The sequence below is a fragment of the Ambystoma mexicanum genome, chromosome 13 (genome assembly GCF_040938575.1).
Source record: "Ambystoma mexicanum isolate Mex_15411 chromosome 13, UKY_AmexF1_1, whole genome shotgun sequence".
Lineage (NCBI taxonomy): Eukaryota > Metazoa > Chordata > Amphibia > Caudata > Ambystomatidae > Ambystoma > Ambystoma mexicanum.
The window spans coordinates 89,463,513-89,483,651 of NC_090938.1; the positions used below are offsets into that span (position 1 = coordinate 89,463,513).

Genomic DNA, 20,139 nt, shown 5'->3' on the forward strand with positions numbered 1-20,139 from the left:
TTTACTTTAATATACAACAATACTTACTGGCATTCAAAACTACTAACAAGCTACTAACATGACCAACCTGAAAAATCCTGAAATGGAGCTATCACTTAAATGGCTTTATTTACAGTGAGGTCAGGCCACCATGAGATTGGTCCTACTTTATCCCAAATCACTTAGTCCTACAGGAGCTGGCACTTCTACTAACAATAGCATCCTTCTCTATCAGTGTTTTAGATTAACTACTGTCATCTTCAGATCTTCGGATCAATGCATTGTGTGGAAGTCACAGTGCAGGCTCCAGCCTTGACAAAACTTAGTTCTTTCAAGAAGTTCCAACTAATGGATATGAGCAGCTCTTGCACAAACACCCTGCCTTCAGATCAATGGTAGTCCAGTGATACAATTATAATGAGTGCCAGTTGCTTTGTCACAATCCAGTGCATTGAAAAATAACATTAGGGGTGTTTTATACAGCTGCTGCCCATTCTATGGATGTTTTTGAAGTAGAGCAATGTCCATCTAGTCAATTGTCAATTTCAAGGTCACGTGCTGCCATTTTTCCCTAACTGCAGAAACCTTGTCCTGCCAAAGGGCCCAGAGAACAGGGGGCTGCTCTTTTAACCATCAATTTTCACGCCTCCATCTGACAGATTGCTGTTCTTATCTGTTCCTCCAGATTCACTTTCTACACTTTCTAAACACACATATTTGACAGACCGACACTGGTACATCTCAAAAGAGATTCCAGCACACACGCCTGAGCCTTACTACTGCTTGCCCATAACAATTTTGATTGGCTCTCTGACTTCTGCCTTCATTTACACAGCGCCTTTAGATCATTGTAGTGATTTCTGCATGCTCTTCAGAAAATTAAAATGAAATAAATGTTTGGAACCTATTAAATAGATACATTAATTTACCTGGCCACCTAAAGAACTTGAAATCACCGACGTAGTATGGAGCCTTTTAAGTAATTCCACAAACTCCTTATCGTGATACTCAAATCGTTTTCCAAAAATGACCGAACAGATGACATTGGAAACAGAATTTCTTATCTGAATGGCTGGGTCAAAAGGCATCCCTGCTCAATAAAAGAAAAACAATGAATATTGATTAATAGTTTGGTTACATTTCATCAAATTGAGTATCTCTCTATTGGACTACAATGATATGGACATGCTTATACATGCTGAAAAAATTAAAAATAAAATATAACACTTTTAAATTAACACAAGCCATGATTTGTATTTGTATTTATTTCATTTGTATAGCGCACCAGGCCCAAGGGCATCCCGGCGCATATCTTGGTACAGCATTAGAACAGGATAAACAGTTACAGAGTGAAGGTTTCATAAAATTGTTCATAAAAGTATACATAGGTTATAGTGAGGAAAAAGATGCGTGAGAGCAGAAAAGGCAAAATATATACAATACATAGTAAGCATAATTTACAAGGTAAGAACTTGATATTATTGAGGGAGAGCACTATATAGACTGTAGCATCATAGGCAATATATAATATACAACATTATCTACAGCTAGGATATGTAATTTTATTACAAACGCAGGTAGGAGTTTAGTCTTGTGCGGTGGATAACCAGAGTTTGGTTTTTTTGTTTGAATAAGGTCGGAGAGGATTCAGATCTGATGGTTGGTGGAAGCGAGTTCCATAGTTTGGAAGCAAGGACTGGGAAGCTTGCACCACCTGCTTTCTGCAGTTTGTATCTGGGGATGGTCAAGCAGTGTGCTTGTGCTGATCTGAGTGGCCGGGTAGGCAAGTACTGAGTGAAGCGAGAAGCTAGGTAGATGGGGGCCTGATTGTTCAAACATTTGTGTGTGAGGGCAAGAGATTTTAGTGATATTCTTTGTGTTACTGAAAGCCAGTTTAGACGTCTCCTTGTTTCGGAGATGTGTGAGGATCTGGGGATGTTGAGGGCCGCTCTAATCGCATTGTTTTGGATAACCTGGAGTTCATTTAGGTTACATTGGTTGGTCCCTTGATATAAGGCATTGCAATAACCGAGTTTGGACGTAACCAATGTCCTGGCCAGAGTAATGCAGTTCTGTGTGGAACGGAAGGGGCGGCATGCTGTGATAAGCTTTCATGTGTACGTGAAGGGAGAAACAACAGCATTAGTTTGTCTGTTGAGTGATAATGTGGAATCAAGAAAGATTCCTAATGTTCTGGTGTCAGTAGACACTTTAATGGAGTTGCCGTCAATGTTGAAGCTTTTGAATGATGGGTCAAGTCTATTCAGTCGATGTTGGGAGCCCAGGATGAGAAGCTCTGTCTTATCATCTTTGAGACAGAGCTCATGTTGGGCCATCCAAGCTTGAATGACTTGATAGATATCGTTCAGTGCTTTAGAGTCCACCTCTTAATCACCAGTGACGGGAATGAGTATCTGGGTGTCGTCGGCGTAGTTGGTATAAGTGACACCCAGATAATTGAGTACATCGTACAAAGGTTTGGTGAATACATTATAAAGTGTTGGTGAAATGCAGGAGCCTTGAGTCACCCCACACGGCACTGGTGTCGGATCCGCAGATGCAGTGGGTGAGAATACCCTCATGTGTCTATTGTCCAGGAAGGAACTAATCCATTTGGTGGCTTTCTCAGAGAAGTGGGCAGCTGATATCAAGTGACAACAGAGGATTTGCTGGTTGACCAAGTCAAAGGCTGCCGATAAGTCAAGGAGTAATAATAAGGCCATTTTCTCATTGATTTTTAAGTCCTCAATTTGAGTTTTGAGATCTAATAGGGCCGTTTCCATCCCGTGCTTAGGTCAAAAACCAGATTTTCTTGTCCCGAGTAGATTGTTGGTTTCTAAGTACTTCTGAATCTGTACATATGCTGCTCTATCCAAGATTTTCAGTAGGAATGGGACTGTAGTGATGGGTCTGTAGTTGGTAGGTATACTAGGGTCAAGGGTAGGTTTTTTCAGCAAAGGGATGACCCAAGCATCCTTGAGGTTGTCAGGGACCATGCCCGACTGAAATGAAGAATTGATAAAGGTGGTGCTGAAAGGGGCAAGTTCATGCGCGGATTCCTTGATGATAGGGGCAGGAATCACCCTGACAATTGGAGGGTTTCAATTTACTAATGATGCTTTCTACCTCTGGGATGGTGAGAGGAGCAAATCTAAACAGTGTCTGAGTGAATGTGGAGGTAGTAGTGTTACTAGTCGAGAATTTCGTTTGGGAATTGGTTTGTAGACAACTTTGCTTGGCATTAATTTTAGACTGTAGGGTAGTTATTTTGGTAAGGAGGGCTTTTTGAATATTGTTGCACCACGTGCTGTCTTTGCTGCATGTATCAGGGATGTAAGAGGGGGATTCTAGTTCTTTAAGAATTTTGAATAACTCCTTCGTATTAGATTCTGCTTGTGAAATATGTTGGTTGTACGTATCTTTTTTTGCTTGTACAATTGCTTCCTTCTAATTAAGAGATACTATAAAGAGGTTGTGTTTATTAGTCTCACATGGGAGACTTTTCCAAAGTGCTTCTGCATTACGTTTTTCTTTGCGTAATATTCTAAGATGTGGAGTGAACCACGAGTTTAGGTGGGCGCGCTATTAAGGTTTCTTTAATTTGAGTTGTGCTATGGTTTTGATAGCGTGGAGTAGGGTTTGGTTAAAGGTGTCCACTAGGACTGTCGGGTCATCATGTACCGAGGCACAATTATTGAGTATAGGCAAGATGAGAGGGAGCAGTTTGTCCCTGGTGATGTCCTTTTTGTTTCTTGTGGGAATGGAAGGTGCAATATTATGTTTGATACGCGGGTCAGTGGCGGGTATGTTAAAGATGATGATGTGGTGGTCAGACCAGGCGCATAGGGAGTTGGAGCTAATAAGCGTGTTACAGTTTAGGTCAGCAATCCAGTCAAGCGTTCTTCCCTTGGAATGGGTAGGTTCGTGAATGCGATGAGAGAATCCTAGGTTGGAAATATTACTGGCAATCTCGCCAGCATGGAGGTCCTTAGGGTGCAGTAGTCCGAGATTGAGGTCATCAAGTAATAAGATTTGGGAGTTAGGTTTAGTATTGTCAGTGAGGGTGGACATGATGTCATCAGAGAATGAGGAGAGAGGGCCTGTAGGTCTGTAGATGAGGTGCAGTGTGGCTGTGTTATTGTGGGATAGAGAGAATTTGACTGATAGGGACTCATCAGAGCTAAATTGTGTGTTAGGAATTAATCTCATGTTGATGTCGTCTTTGTGAATAAATGCAACGCTGCCTCCTTTAGAGAGGTTGGAGTTGCGGTCACTTCTGATGATAGAGTATCCGTCTGGGATAGCTAATGCCAATAGAGGACCTGAAGCTGCATGTAGCAATGTTTCGGTGATGGCGATGAAGTCAAGGTTTTGTGATGTGATGAGATCTGCGATGTCAAGAGCATGGGCCGGAAGGGATCTTGTATTAATGAGAGCTCCCTTTACCTCTTTTTTTAAAGGGGTCTCGAGGTGGTCGGGCTGTGCCTGGACAGTCGGAGGCAGGGTGATGGTTAGGCGTTGGTGAGTATTATGATGAGATTGTACATTGGGCCTCATCACGAGTCTGGCGGTAACCCTTAAATGCGGCGGTAGCACTATTACCGCCATATTTAAGGGTCCGCCAGATCATGGCTTTGGCGGCTTTCCCCCAGCTATGAGCTGGGGGGAAATCCGCTGCAAAATTGCAGATTTTCGGCACGATTACCGCCGGTGAGAAATCCGCCAGCGGTAATAGCACGAATTTTCCCCATTGGGCCAAATGGGGGATGAGGAATTCCCGAATGGGCCCAATGGGGAATGGGCAATAACCCTTCCGCCAAACCCGTGATCCAGCGCTAAAAGCGCCGGAGGGTTTGTCGGTAGAGCTATTAGCGCCGGCGCTAATAGCGCCGGGTTACCGTCCAACTCGTGATGAGGCCCATTAAGTGGTATATTTTTTATTTATTTATTTATTTATTTGTAATGCATCGGTAGCCTGCAGGCATCAGGGCACGGAGAGACAAATCAGAGTTAGGCAGAACGCTATGTGGAAGCTTAGAGCCCTATTAGGGATATATCGTGTGAATTTGGTTCTAAGGTAGGATGGAGCCACTCCGTACAGACATCTGTGCACTAGAGTCATGGACTTAAAGAGGATTCTCATCTCAACTCTAAGCCAGTGGAGGGATCTTCTAGCCTCCGTCACATTGCTTCTTCCATTGATCCCTTTTACGACTCGGACTGCATTGTTCTCTATTATCTGGCATTTACTGATGCATTTTTTGGAGGCTCCCAACAGCAATGAATTACCATAGTCCAAACGTGCCAGTATAATGGCCCTGGCTATTGTGGACGCATTATTTTCTGTCAGAAAAGGGCGTATAGCTCTCAATAGCCTAATATAGTATGCGTTGTTTTTATTAAGATAGTTTGCCTGGGATATGATCCCAAGGACGCCTCCAGCATCATCCCAAGTGTTTTGACATGGGGGACCACCTTAATGCAAGAGTCTTTAATGGTAAACTCTTCATATTCTTTGCCAAGCTTAGCCCTTGCTTGACCAGAGCCGAAAATCATAAACTCAGTTTTTTTACTGTTCAAGCACATCCAATCATCTTCTATCCATTTGTCTATCAGATTGTAGATGGTTATAATCTGAAGGAATCTGGATCGCAATCTGTGGTTTCTCAGGTGGAGCGGGCAAGGTTGATTGGGGGGTTGGTTTGGTTGCAAAGTGTTGTAATCAAAGGGCAGGCGAGTTGAGATAGGGATTGGTTGTATGGAAAAGGTTGGAGTTTTGGGTGTTACTGTAGGTGGTCAGGATGGACGTAGTAATATGGTGAACCAAAGGTTTGATGACGGGGTTCATGGTCGGGTACAAGGTAATAGGATAGTGGGTCTGAGATGTAATGTTGCGCGATGAACTGAGTGTACAGGCCGGAGGGGCGGCCATGACCAAGTGTACAAGGAGGAGGCAGACGAGGAGGTGCAGCAACATAGCGAGACACGGATGCACTGTGGGCCTGCTAGTTTTAAGCAGGCTGATAAGAGCGCAGCAGTGAATCACAGTCACTGCCACTATCAGTAGTTATACACAATGATGAGATACATGGAGGCAAACATTCTGGAAAACGCTGACACAGTCACGCGTAAACGCGAGATAAGGTGGGAAAGCAGTGGTTCTAGTGCCTCGGACAGTCGCTATTACAGGAGTAGTAGACTAGGAAACCGTGGTGCTTATGATCATTGGTACGGAGGATAGCTTTGTCACAGCAATGCAAGTTCTCTGCGACAAGAATCGTGCATGGGCCAGTGTTACGGTAAGAGCATAGAGTGGCATACACTACCTATACATGTAAATGGCCAATTACAAAAGTGGCGGATAACCCAGGTCCTAGCGGCATGTAAGCGACTGTCAGTTTGAGTGCGAAAGCGCAAGTTCGATATTGGTATAGAAATGCAACACAGTAATTTGTAATTGACCGGCTAAATGTACGCAAAATAGATTTCAAAATGCAAGTAAATGCAACCCTAAGTTAGAGAAGCACGGGTAGATGTGGGCAAAAATATTCTGTAGTACAGGTAAATGCAGCCTAAATCACTCAAAATGGTGGTAGATGTACACAAGGTTTAGAAAAGGCTGGTAACGTCAATGCAACATTTAGGCAGGCATTCCACAGAAGCAGCAAATGTGCAGATAGTGATGCGAACGGCAAAGTGCAATAGACGCGCCAGATAGCATATTAGAGGCATCAAGATTAAAGATTGTAGGATGAGCTGACCCACTCTTGCAAGCCGTAAATATGCACACGACAAGAAATTGCGAGAGTACACAGGATCAACAGTAAATTGTTAGTGTCTAACGACAAGCTCATTAATATAACGAGTTGCAGGCATCCTTTACAATAGTTCTGTATGCTTCAGCGATGATCATAAGTGATCGGATGGAATCGATATTGTTGCAGTAGGCCGCAGGCTATGGGACCACAGGTGAAACCAGGATGGCGGTTACTAATGTTAAAGAAGTTTATCGCACCATCGCAACCAGTGCGCGAACAGGCGTAGAAAAGGGCCTTTTCTCACACGGGCCTTCTCTGATGAGGGCCGGCTTCCGCCTCTCCGACGGATGCTCAATAATTATGTATAAAAGTGTCTCCTAGCAATGAGAAACCGCTCCGGGGGCAGCCATCTTAGGTGCAGGCATGCAGGATAATACGTGCACAGCAATACAATGAGAAACAGCTGATGTCTGTGTGCCGCTTCGCTGAAGAAGCTAGATTCTCACCCAGTGACCAACAATCAGGATGAGTTGGCTGCAGGTGTGACAGCAGACGTCGCTATGGTGAGGGAGGGTGGGGGAATCTGACAGCCCACTCCACAGCTTACGATGGCATCCGTGATTGTCCTGGTGAACGAGGTGGGAGTGCTGGGGGCTCCCGCCCGCTCCGTGGCTGGTGGTCAGATGAATGGAGAGAGTGCAGAACAGGGCCTTTTCTCACACGGGCCTTCTCTCACGAGGGCCGGCTTCCGCCTTGCCGGCGGATGCTCAATGATTATGTATAAAAGTGTCTCCTCACAACGAGACACTGCTCCGGGGCGCGGCCATCTTAGGTACAGGCATGCAGGATAAGGCGCGCACAGCAATACAACGAGAAACAGCTGATGGGGCTGTGTGCCGCTTCGCTGAGGAAGCTAGATTCTCACCCAGTGACCAACAATCAGGATGAGTTGGCTGCAGGTGTGACAGCAGACGTCGCTATGGTGAGGAAGCGTGGGGGAATACAGATTTTCCACACATTCGTTACAGAAAGTCATGATTCTATTAAAGACTCGGAGGCGAAAGATTATGCTCTCACTTCTCTTTACTAACTCGAGCAGCAACAAATAAACAAATAAACATGGAAAACCAAAAAACTACAAAGTCCAACGAAACCCAGTAATTTTGTAGTTCGTTTTCCATAGGATGAGTAAAACCATGTGATCCATTCTTCCAATCAGTGTCACTTCTCCCTTATAAGATCCCACAACTCTGAAGTCCTTCCTCTTTCTTTCGCTGCACCGACAAACTCGCGCCCCAACCGGTAGGCGACTTGCTTCAGCCAAACTTTTCAAGTTGTCGTTTTCTGTTCCGTTCCTGAAACAAACATAATTGTTAGAAATTCCTTCATAGACGGGTGGGCAATCGCATAGCAATATCATCAAAGACCAAGACAAATTTGCATATTTGCAACAAATTGCATTATTACAGCATGATAACATTACATATAACGTAGCGATTGAAATTGGGTGGAATAATCTTTCGCCTCCGAGTCTTTAATAGAATCATGACTTTCTGTAACGAATGTGTGGAAAATCTGTATTCTATGTCAAGACTCGGAGGCTCAGATTATGCTCGTTTAAAGCTTACCTACCACCAACGATGCTACTCGGTCCACTGGTCTAAAATAGAAACTCTTAAAGGTCTCCTCATTAGACCAGTCTGCCGCCTTTAGAACATCTTCCAAACGAGCTCCTGCCAAAAAGGCGGACGATGCCATTGCACCCCGTGTAGAGTGTGCCCCGAACTGTTGTACGTCTATTCCTGCCTCGGCCATGCACCACTTGACCCATCTGGCCAAGGTGGCTGATGCTACTGCTCTAAAAGGTTTCCTAATTGCTATTAGTAGCTGGTTCACACCCGCGGGCCTTACTTCATTTGCTTTCCGCTCGTACACTTTCAAACACCTAACTGGGCACAGCTTAGGCTTGTCTGGGAAGGCCATGTATTCTACAGACTTAATATTCGTCTTAGTTCTCCTTGTTATAAAAAATATTACCCCTGAGGGGGAAAAAGACTTTCTGTTTGTTTCTAACGCTCTCACGTCTGAGACTCTCTTACAGGAAATAAGACACAGAAGGGTAGTCAACTTAGCCCATAGTGCCTTCCGGGACAAGAATTCATTGTCCGGCCAACTCTGAAACATTCTTAAAACTATACTCACATCCCACAAACGAGTGTACTTGGGAGCTGGAGGTTTCATACACCTAATGCCTTTCAGAAGCCTACATACCAATGGATGCTCCCCTACCGGCTTGTTGTCTATATGCGTATGGCCTGCTGAAATCGCAGACCTATAATTATTAATGGTCCTGTAGGCCTTTGCCTGCGCTGCCTGTGCTGCTAAAAAATTCACTATGTGTATCACATCTGTATATACGGGATCAACTTGTCTCTCCAGACACCAATTACTCCATCTATGCCATGCCACTCTATATGCCTTGCCTGTCGATGGAGCCCAAGATTCTCTGATGAATTCCTGAGCTGTGCCTGAAAGTCCTGGCTTAGACCAGTTCTCCCTGAAATCGCCCAAGCCAGAAGACTTAGATTCCCTGACCTGACTAACGGATGGATCTCCCCTGCCGGATTCAGCAGGATATCCTCCCTGTCCGGCAGCCGAATAGGGGCTTCGAACGACAGTTCTAGAAGGTCCGGGAACCAAGCTTGGCCTCTCCAGTCTGGCGTTATCAGAATCACTGTTGCTAATTGACGTCTGACCTGTGCCACTGTGCGTGCTATCAAGGAGAAAGGGGGAAACCCGTATACCCTTGCTGGTCCCCAGACCTGGAGAAAAGCGTCCGTTGCTGTCGCTTCCGGGTCTGGTCTCCAACTGTAAAATCTGGGAAGCTTCCTGTTCAACCTGGAAGCAAAGAGATCCGTCTGACAAGGACCTCTGTGGCGCATTAATTCCTGGAAGACTGAGTCGTCCAGCTGCCAGTCGCTGGAGTCCTTCAGGTATCTTGAGTTCCAATCTGCTATCAGATTGAGTTCCCCCGGTAGATGTTCTGCTCTCACGCTTATCCCCTTTTGGAGACAGGTCTGCCAAAACTCCTTGGCCATCTCTGTCAGCTTCTGTGACCTTGTTCCGCCCAGTCGATTGATGTATCTGACTGCCGAAACGTTGTCCATTTTCAAAAGAATGGACGATTTCGTCGCTTTCTGTGTCCAGCACCGAATCGCGAAGGAACCCGCTAGAAGTTCCAGGCAATTGATGTGGAGACCCAGCTCCTCTCTCGACCATCTCCCCCCTGTCGACTGGTCTCCGCATCTGGCTCCCCATCCCCAGCGGCTGGCGTCGGACTCTATCACTAGGTCCGGGGATGAGCCAAATATCGCCCTGCCATTCCAGGCTTCCATGTGGCAGAACCACCATTCTAGTTCCAGTCTCGCTTCTTGTGATAGTTTCACTTTCTGTTCGTAAGAAAACCCTTTCCTGAGATGGTTGATCTTCAACCTCTGTAAGGCCCTGTAATGCAGAGGGCCTGGAAATATCGCCTGTTACGAAGATGACAGACGTCCTATAAGTCTCGCTATTTCCCTTAAAGAAACTTCCTGTTTCGCCAACATAGCCTTGATTTCCCTTTTGACTGAATTCACTTTGGTTAGGGGTAATTTGAGAGTGCCCTGGGATGTCTCTAAGTTGAACCCCAGGAATTCCAGATCCTGAGTCGGCTCTAGCTGTGACTTCTCCCAATTTATCAGGAACCCCAGCTGTTGTAATAACCCCGTGGTTAACAGGACCTGTCGAACTAAAACTCCTCTGTCCTGGCACATTAGACATATGTCGTCCAGGTAAATAATTAACCTGATCCCCTGCTCTCTCAGGTGTGTCACTATAGGTTTCAAGAGTTTGGTGAAACACCATGGCGCCGACGCTAGCCCGAAGGGGAGACATTTGAATTCCCACTTCTGTCCCTTCCAAAGGAACTGAAGAAGTTTTGTCTGCTCTGGCCGGATAGGAATCGTTAGGTACGCATCCCTGAGGTCTATTCTCGCTAGCCAGTCTCCCTGTTGGAGAACATCCCTTAGAAGGTGGATGCCTTCCATTTTGAAATGCCTGTACACTAGAAAAAAATTCAAACCCCTCAGGTTTATCACTGGTCTGACCTTGGCCCTCATTACGACCCTGGCGGAAAGGGGAAAACGATGGCGGAAATGCAATACCGCCATCGAAAAGCGCTCGGTGCGACTATGACCCGTCACCGCAAAGTACGAAGCCATTAGCGACACCGTAGTGAACGCCAACGCTAACTGCACTAAGCACGCGCGCGCGCACCATGCCAAACCGCAAACACCACCATGGTGCAACGGTACGGCAATTCCGACCCTAGCGGACATGTACCTAACGCCATCAGGCATGGCGGAATGGACCATTCCGCCATGGCGAGAAATACGGCATCGTGAACCAACCGTAAATGGCCCACTGAGTGCCTGTACTCCACTCCCTGGCCACATTGCACAACTCCTGGCAGGCGCAATGTACTCACACCATGCAACCAGTGAAATCTACAATTCACCCATGCATGCCAACGTAGAAATGCATGCAGGTGTTCGAAGCGCCCCGTGAGTGGGCATCCATGTACGGCATTTCACCATAGCCGTACTGATGCAGCACAGGCATGTGAAGGTACAAGACATCAAAATGGAAATCAAGAACACATGACACAAAACAACAGTAGTCCCCCATCGCTTGCCACCAGCGCAAGGCAACATCCAAAACAGCATCCTGAGGGGGATTGCACCAGACCTGTACTCTTGCCAGTAAACAAACCAACCATCAGCAGAAGCATGTACCACACAAGTTGGCAGAGTGACTGAGCAGCCAGGCACATCCCAAGAGGGGCCGATGGGAGCTGCAGGGCACAGATGGCATGAATACAGAAGCTATTCCAATGGACATGACCCCAGTCCCCCTCCAACAAACGCACGCAAACACAGGCACCTGTGACCAGCCACATTCTGAACATCCCATCATACCATCAATCGACCTGGCTGACAGGCACCAGTCGGCCAAAAGCCAATCCCCCGCCCCTGAACAGCACATCATGTAAACAGTCACAATGGCAGCCCCTATCCGTGACCACACTGTGCTACGTAGGCAAAAGCGGCCAGTACTGTACCACACAACTCAACTCAGAAGGCGGAACACAATGCAGATCATCTCGCAATACATACCGCCACAAATCGAAAATCGCCACATCACCTGCAAAGAATAACGCAACACGCCAAATATCGGAATACAATTTAAATGCACATCCAAATGACAAAGGCCTCACAGCAATTTGTAAAATAACACCAAAACATCCATCATCACCGAGGGCTGCATCTGCAATAATTGACCAGCTTCCACTTGTGTGACGCCCTGTACCATCATGGCACACAGGGCCAACATCAACGTTCCAAAAGGCAACATGGAAGCGGCAAGAACCGCAGGTCCGTCCCATGAGGCAGGCACTAGTCCAGCTGAAAGGCCGAAATGTTGCACCTAGCCACCAGAACAGCGTAAGGGCATGTGGCCCATTGGCGATCGTCCCATAAGATCGTAATGCTGCTCCACTGATTCACCCGAAGCTGCAGGTGTCGAGAGTAAAAACCATCTGGAGGAGTGGCGTACAGATGGCATCTGCAATAGGGCAGGAGATACCTGTCACCAAAATGAAACACAAATTAACCGATTGCACTACATGACACATGATGCATCACTATCTTCATTCAACACACCAAATCCACACCCATATGCATGCTAGCCCACTCCAAAGGAATATACACACCCCTAAATCAGTATCGATACATAACGAAACCAATCGAGGTTAATACACCATTGGCAACGTCGGTTACTGTGCATGCGTCCGTCAAGATAGAACCCATGACATGGGATTAGTAACGTGCCTAGACACAAGTGTATGAAGGCGCGTCGAGACAGGGAGGATCCGACAAGGGCAGATAGACGTAAGTCCCACTATGGCAGCCTTGCATCACATAGCGCAGGGGAAGGGGATTGAATCAAAAAACACATGTACATGGCAGACCCTAAATGGAATCATCTGTCCATGCATCCATTCATCATTCCCTCATCCCGCAATGAAAACGCATGAACATTCACTCACATAATATGTGAAACTTCCATCGCGTCTGTGCGTAATGCAGTCTGCAAAAACCACTGTGCTCCTGGCCGGATCTGTAGTGTCGTGAAGCTAGATGGACTTGGGAACGTCCTGCCTTATCGTCCACTACGCTATTGCGCATCCCATTCAATTCATGTCATTCATTGCTTGCTCGTTATGGGCCCTGTCCCAAGGACATTCAACAATAGAACGTTACATTTCCAGGCAGACCTGTGGGCGTCTCCTCACCGCTACTTCGCAACCAAAAATCCTGGCCTTCGAATTCCTCACTTGCAACATTACGTCGAAAAGGCTTCTGTGAACGCTTGCATTCACAATTACATCAATGTAGTGCGGCTGTGTGTCATAATGCTAACTGGCTGCAATCACAAATGGGACGCCACGCCCGTCGGTGAAGTACGATACTGTGCTGCATGAGGGTCGGCCATCGATCGAGCCCTACATACCACTGACTCTTCACAGGTATGTAAGCGGCTGCAATCATAGCATGTGTAACAATGGGAGCATAGCATGAAAATCAGTCAAAGTACATCACACTGCCATCGGGATTTGATACATGATTCCAATCCCAAGATGCCATGCGGCCAAATGCAGCCTTACGTGCGGGACGTGCTCGGCCAGAAGGGATTGCATCTGCCACAGATTCATTCAATCAGCACAGGTGGAGGCCATACAGGCCGACAGCACATATATAGCAGACCCAAACCCCTCCCACAACCACTCCCACTCCAAAATGCTACCGGCAGGACTAGCGATGTTGGGCCTGGGGCACCAGATAGCACTGCAAGTGCTACAACTACAAGAAGACGACGAACAACAACAGGTACAACAACCGGGCGCACAGGGGAGACGGAGGAGAAGGAGGAGGAGGAGGGCAAGGCAGGGTCAGCAAGGCCCACAAGCACTGCCACTACCACCACGCAGGCGGCCCGCAATCCCACGCCTCCGAGCTGATCCGTTCAACCTCACTGCTGAGCAGATCCACACCCTCTACCGTTTGGACCGGGACACCATAATCGCCATTGTGGACATGACACATGCTGACCTCGTGAGCATGATAGATAGCCCAACCGCCATCCCACCCCTACTGAAGGTGGTGTCTGTACTCCACTTCCTGGCCACAGGCACCTACCAGCACACAGTGGGACAGTTGCATGGCATTTCACAGCCACTGTTCTCACGGACACTCTCCCAAGTGCACGATGCCCTCCTGAAGCACGCCGACGACCACATCACACTACCACGCACGTACCAGGAGATTACCAACGCAAAGGTGGGATTCCATGCACTTGGCGGCATCCCGGGTTGCATTGGTGCCATCGACTGCACCCATGTTGAATTGGTTGTCCCACATGCCATGGAGGTCCAGTACCGCAACCGGAAACAATTTCATTCAATCAATGTGCAAATGGTGTGTGACTCCAACAAGATCTTTACGCATTGTTGTGCCAGATTTCCAGGATCTACCCATGATTCTATGGTCCTGAGGAACACAAGAATACCACGCTACATGGAGCGACACGCAGGGCACAGATCCTGGCTACTCGGTGAGTCTCATTCCATGCATGACATCGTGGCCCATTTGATGCGTCAATGACCTTGCAGGAGGGGGGGGGGGCTACTTAGCACTATCATTCCACTGACACCCTTTATTCGTCCCATACAGGTGATGCCGGGTATCCACTGAAGAGATGGCTCCTTACACCAATCCGGAACCCACAGAACCAGCATGAGGAGGACTACAACCATGCCCACTCACGTAGCCGTGTGGTCATTGAACAGGCATTCGGCCTACTGAAGGCTCGTTTCCGCAGCCTCAGCAGGTCTGGCGGGGCACTCATGTACAGCCATGAGAGGGTTTCTAAGATGGTCATGGCATGTGTCATGCTGCACAACATGTGCATACGTAGGAATGTGCCCATGCCCCCTGACGCTGTACTGCATGCACCTGAAGATGATGATGATGAGGGTGGGGATGTGGAGGGACGCCAGGGAGTCCATGAGGCACAGGATGCACGTGCAATCCGACAGAGCATCATAGATGCATGCTTCTAGCAACCACGCATGGTGCCTATTACACGGAAAGGGGACCTGTGGCACTGTGTGTGTGTAGTACAGGCACATAGTGGACTGTACGCCTATGAAGGCCTCGTACGCAAATATCAATGTCCACACATGTCATTGGATGATAATGAAGTGCTGTATTGTTAATGTGATTTGATTCATACACCCTATGGACCCGCCACCCAGTGAAGCCCAACACACCCCCTCCACCCTACTTCCTCCCCCCCCAACACCAGTGTCCAGATATGCATGCTGCCCGTGGGTAGACGCTATTGCAAGCCCCCTCTACGGGTATCAGGGGCACCCCTGCCCGTGGAGCGCAGGTTCCTGCCAGATCTGCGTTGGGGGCTGCCCTGGACGGAACTTGCCACGGATGACGTCTCTGCCTGCTCGCGTCCATGCATGTCTCTGAGGGTTTGTGAGAGCTCCGAGAGCACACGGCGCACAGCAGCAAGTTCAGCACAAACGTCTTTGGACGTCGCATGCAGTTCCCCCCTCAGGCTCTCGGTGCTTCTCTCCATTTGTGCTCTCAGGCTCTCGGTGCTTCTCTCCATTTCTCCCCTGAGGCTCTCACTACTTTTCTCTATTTGTGCCCTGAGTGTCTCGGTGGATGTTTCCATGGCTGCCCTGGAACCCCCGCATTCATTTGCATGGTCCTTGAGTAGCGTGGACGCTTCCTGCTGTTGCTCGATCAGCAGGTCGAGGGACTGTTGCCTCTGCTGGGCCATGGACATTTGCGGTGGTGTGACAGGGGGGCTGCTCAACACATGTTGCCTTGGCACAGGACTTGTGGGGGTTGGCCAGTCGTCGTCTTCAGGGTGCCCCTGCGTGGTTTCGTCATGGTGTAGGGGATGGAACATGCAGGGGGATTGGGAAAGGTCATGGATGGTACCTACGTCGCCAGCACTGTTTTCCGTGTCGGAGCATGCTGGCATGACAGCTGTGTCACCTATGGTGCTGCTACCACCAGAGGCAGTGCCATCAGATACGTTCTTTGGGGGGACCTGTGGTGCTGGGGTTGTGGACTTGCTGGCTGCTGGGGTGCCTGTTGCAGTCCCCTCCAGTGTGCTGGCACTTGATTCCTGCTGCTGCCGTGTCTTGATCCTTGCACCTGAGGTGGAGGCTCTTGGGACGTTGGTCCTGGCCCTCTTTGCAGGCGTGCTGGTAGGGGTGTCCTGCAGCTCGTCGTTGGTATCGGACCCTGTGGTGGAGTAAAGAGGGGCGAGCGTTAGTTATGGGTCTGTCGGATTTGGAATGGCAACGTGTCAAATGCATTGGGGTGGTACATGAGGCTGATATGGGACTGGGCCTTGGAGGTGGTCTCATTTTCGTGTGGATTGAGGATGCATTCATTTGGCTGCCTGCAGTTAGGGGGTGCATGCTGCACATGTAGGGGTTGTTTATGGCATCTTGATTAATTTGTTTATTCATTCTGACTTTTAGAGGGCGCTGTCAGGGCAAAGTATGTATTGCACTATGGGGTCACATGGTACTGCACATGTTCGTGGTTTGTGGATTTCGCATTGTTTCTCTTGGCAAACCTACCTGATTCTCCGGATGTCGGCACTCCTTTCTCCATCCCTCCGACTCCCTCTATGCTCTCCATTCCTATGGTGGAGGCGCAGATCTCCTCCCAGGGGGTCAACTTGATGGGCGACTCTGATCCCCCCCCGGTAGCTGTGGCGATGTTCCTGTTCGCAGAAAGTATGCTGCGTACGCGGATCCGCAGGTCGTCCCACCGCTTGCGACATTGCTGTGGCGTGCGGGGTGTTGTCCCCACCGCACTTACGCGCTGTGCCACAAGGGCCCATATGGCCTTCTTGTTGGCAAGGGCCGTCCTGGTCATTTGACTGGAGAAGACGACGGCGGCATTTTCCTGCAGGGTCTCGGTCAGCACGGTCAGTTCCTCTCGGGAGAAGTGGACCTGCCGCTTGCGATCACACGCTTTCTTGGCTACCTTTCCCATATTTATTTTTTGAACTGGGGTTGCTAACGGGTTGGGATGTGTGTCAGGGTCGGATTTTTAATGGTTGTGTTGGGATTCGGATTTTATAGTTGTGCGGCGTGCTGTTTCCCGTTCCGGCCACATGCTTTTACTTCCGTTTCCGTATATTTACGGTGCCCGTAATTTGCGGTGCCCGCTCATTACGGTGCCCGCTCATTACGGTGACCGCTAAGATGGGTGGCGGTATTGCACCTGGTGCAGCGTACGGCGGCGGTAAGGGCCGTTTTGGGGTCATTTCCGCCATCGCAGCCTTTCGGATTCCGCCATGGCGTAATGCTCGTGCCCGATGGGTCGTAATTAGCCGCACTTTGCTCCTTCGTGCAATGGCGGAAACGCTATTTACGCTGTTGCGGTCCGGTCAGTCAATTTCCGCAAGGGTCGTAATGAGGGCCCTTGTGTCTTTTCTTGACTAAAAACAGATTGCTTATGAACCCCCCTGGTTCTTCTGAGGCTGGACCGATTGCATTCTTTGCCCTTAGTAGATCCACCTCCCTGTCTAGCAGGACCTCGTCTTCTCTGCTGAAATTTATCTGTCTTGGCCGTACTATTTGATATGGCTCCCGCCAGAATTCTAACTGAAAACCTCTTACGGTCTGTCTTATCCAGGCGTCTGAAGACAAATCTTCCCATATTTCTACATATTGTTTCACTCTCCCCCCTACTGGAGGAATATTTGCATTTGAGCTTGCTAGCACTTTCACGTCTCTCACCTGGGGGACTCTGGTGGTGTTGCCTTCCGTTGTTCCTCCAACCCCTGCCTCTGCCTCTTCCCCTAGAAGGGAAGAAGGGGTTGGACCTTCGGTCGTCTTGTCTCCAATTTCTGTCCTTGTAGGAGCCTCTGTACTGGCCACGGCTGGACGAGCGACCCCTACCTCCTCCAGCCTTGTCGAAAACTCTTCGACCGAAAATTTTCTTCAGGGAAGATTGGGCCCTGTCCATTGAAACGTAGGTACTGGCGAATTTCACCATGTCCTTGATAAACAAGTCTCCGAAGAGCTTGCCCTTCGCCGCTGTGGCCTGCTCGGAAGTCGCCATTTCCCCTAGTCTGGAGTCCAGTTTCATTAGGATCGACCTTCTCCTTTCGGTCGCCAACGCTGTATTTGCGTTGCCGAGCAGGCAGATAATTCTCTGAGCCCAGCCAGCTATAATGTCTGGATCCATCGGCTCCTTCTTGGCCTTCGCCTCCTCGGCCAGCTGCCAGATCTTGGTGACCGGCCCTAGCATGTCCAGCACCTTGTCTTGGCAGGACCGCCAGGATCTGTCGATGCCCCTCTTTACGTCCCTGCCGTACCGGCCCAGGAAGGTCAGAATTCTTTCGTCAATTTCCGGGGTCTCTGCTACCCCGTCCGGGACTCTCGGCCTTGGACACTCGGCCTTCAATTTAGATCTGGCCTGTCTACTTAAAGGTGTCCGCAGGCGCCGTCTAAAGTATTCAGCGATCTTCTCCGGGGGGTCCCATTCATTGGACCTAGGGTGAATAAGCTCGTCGGGGTCGAACTCCTCTCTGAGAAGGTCTTCCTGTTCCCTCCTGCCTTTCTTCTTGGGTTGGCCTTCCTCCTCTCCCGGGGAGGACTGGTCTTCCGAGGAGGTGTAAAACTCAGATCTAGAGCTGCTCTTGCAGTAGTCGTCGTCCGACTCACTCGAGCTAGTGCTCCGTCTGTCGCGGGATCTCGCCTTCCTCTTCCCCGATCTGTGGGGTGAACCCGGGGGGGTCTGGGCGCTACGGGCCCTGCGGGTTTTGTGTTTACTTCCCCCTCTCTGTTTGCGAGCTTTGCCCTGGGACAAGGCCGCCAAGCTTCGCAAAATGCCCCTCTCTTCCCGGGGCCTTTCGGCACTCTGCAGCATCTGCACTGCTTCGCTCATACGGCGGCCGCTGACATGCGGGCCGTCAGAATCGTCGGTGTAATCGCTCATATCTTTACCGACTCTGTAATTACCAAGGTGCCTTGTGCAGTTTGCTTGGGCTGCCCCCGTCAATGTATGCATTGGTAACTAGGCGAGTCCTCGTTTAATATCAGTCTTACCTGGGACTGAGCCCGTCAAGCAGAGGCTGAAGCCTCTTGCACCTCCTCCCCAGTGGCAATATGGGGATTAATATGCCTGTGCTGGCTTTGCAGCGTACCTTCTCTGAGCAGGTTCCCTGACCGCGATACCAGGTTTTAGCCACTAGGTGGCGTTCCCCACAGAGCCCACGAGTCGGTGTTTTCGTTACACGGCCGTACGCTCCACTCGACAGAGCTTATGAAGGCCAGAATATAGAGGGATCGTTAGATCTGAGGGCCAGCTGATGCAGAGGCGCTTTACTGTGTCCTGTCACGCAAGTTCGCAACGGCGCCGGAACTCCGAGGTCCCGTCGCGCCGTGCGAACTTCCGTGCCTGTAGTGCCTCCTAACGAGGAAAAAGAACGACGCTGGAACGAAGTCCCGTCGCGTCTCTTCTGCGGATATGCTCCGCCAACGCCTGCGCGCTCGCCGTTAACCGCGCGGTCTACATTATAGTAAACATCCTTAAGCACATAGTCACACGCAATCATAAGAAGAATAAAAAAGTACTTAGCTCGGCTGCTCGAGCAGCAAAGAAAGAGGAAGGACTTCAGAGTTGTGGGATCTTATAAGGGAGAAGTGACACTGATTGGAAGAATAGATCACATGGTTTTACTCATCCTATGGAAAACGAACTACAAAATTACTGGGTTTCGTTGAACTTTGTAGTTTTTTGGTTTTCCATGTTTATTTGTTTATTTGTTGCTGCTCGAGTTAGTAAAGAGAAGTGAGAGCATAATCTGAGCCTCCGAGTCTTGACATAGAATCCGGCAGCCCACTCCGCAGGCTCACAATGGCATCTGTGATTGTGCTGGTGCATGAGGTGGGAGTGCTGGGGGCTCCTGCCCGCTCCGTGGCTGTTGGTAAAACAATTCAGTAGTCCAAAATATTATTGTTAAAAATTATACATTTTTTGTCTGATCATAATGCAGACATTTTGCCCTACATGCCAGCAAGCAACATTAGTGGCAAATCGTTAGCCCCCAGCAGTCTATCATATCATCCTCCATGATATCTCTCTAAATCTTTGAAGTTCTCTCTATGATTTTTCAGATCACATAATTTTGATGAGATTTGAGTGATCATAGTTATTAAGTAAGCTTGGCTTAAGGTCTAATATCACGAGCA

The 20,139-nt window shown here is 48.8% G+C and overlaps 1 long non-coding RNA gene across 1 annotated transcript in view; it reads left to right on the top strand.

Annotated features, from left to right (window-relative positions):
- The window catches only part of LOC138520920 (uncharacterized), a 99,757-nt gene that overhangs the window by 55,687 nt on the left and 23,931 nt on the right, over positions 1-20,139 (top strand). The gene's annotated exons all lie outside the window — the stretch shown is intronic.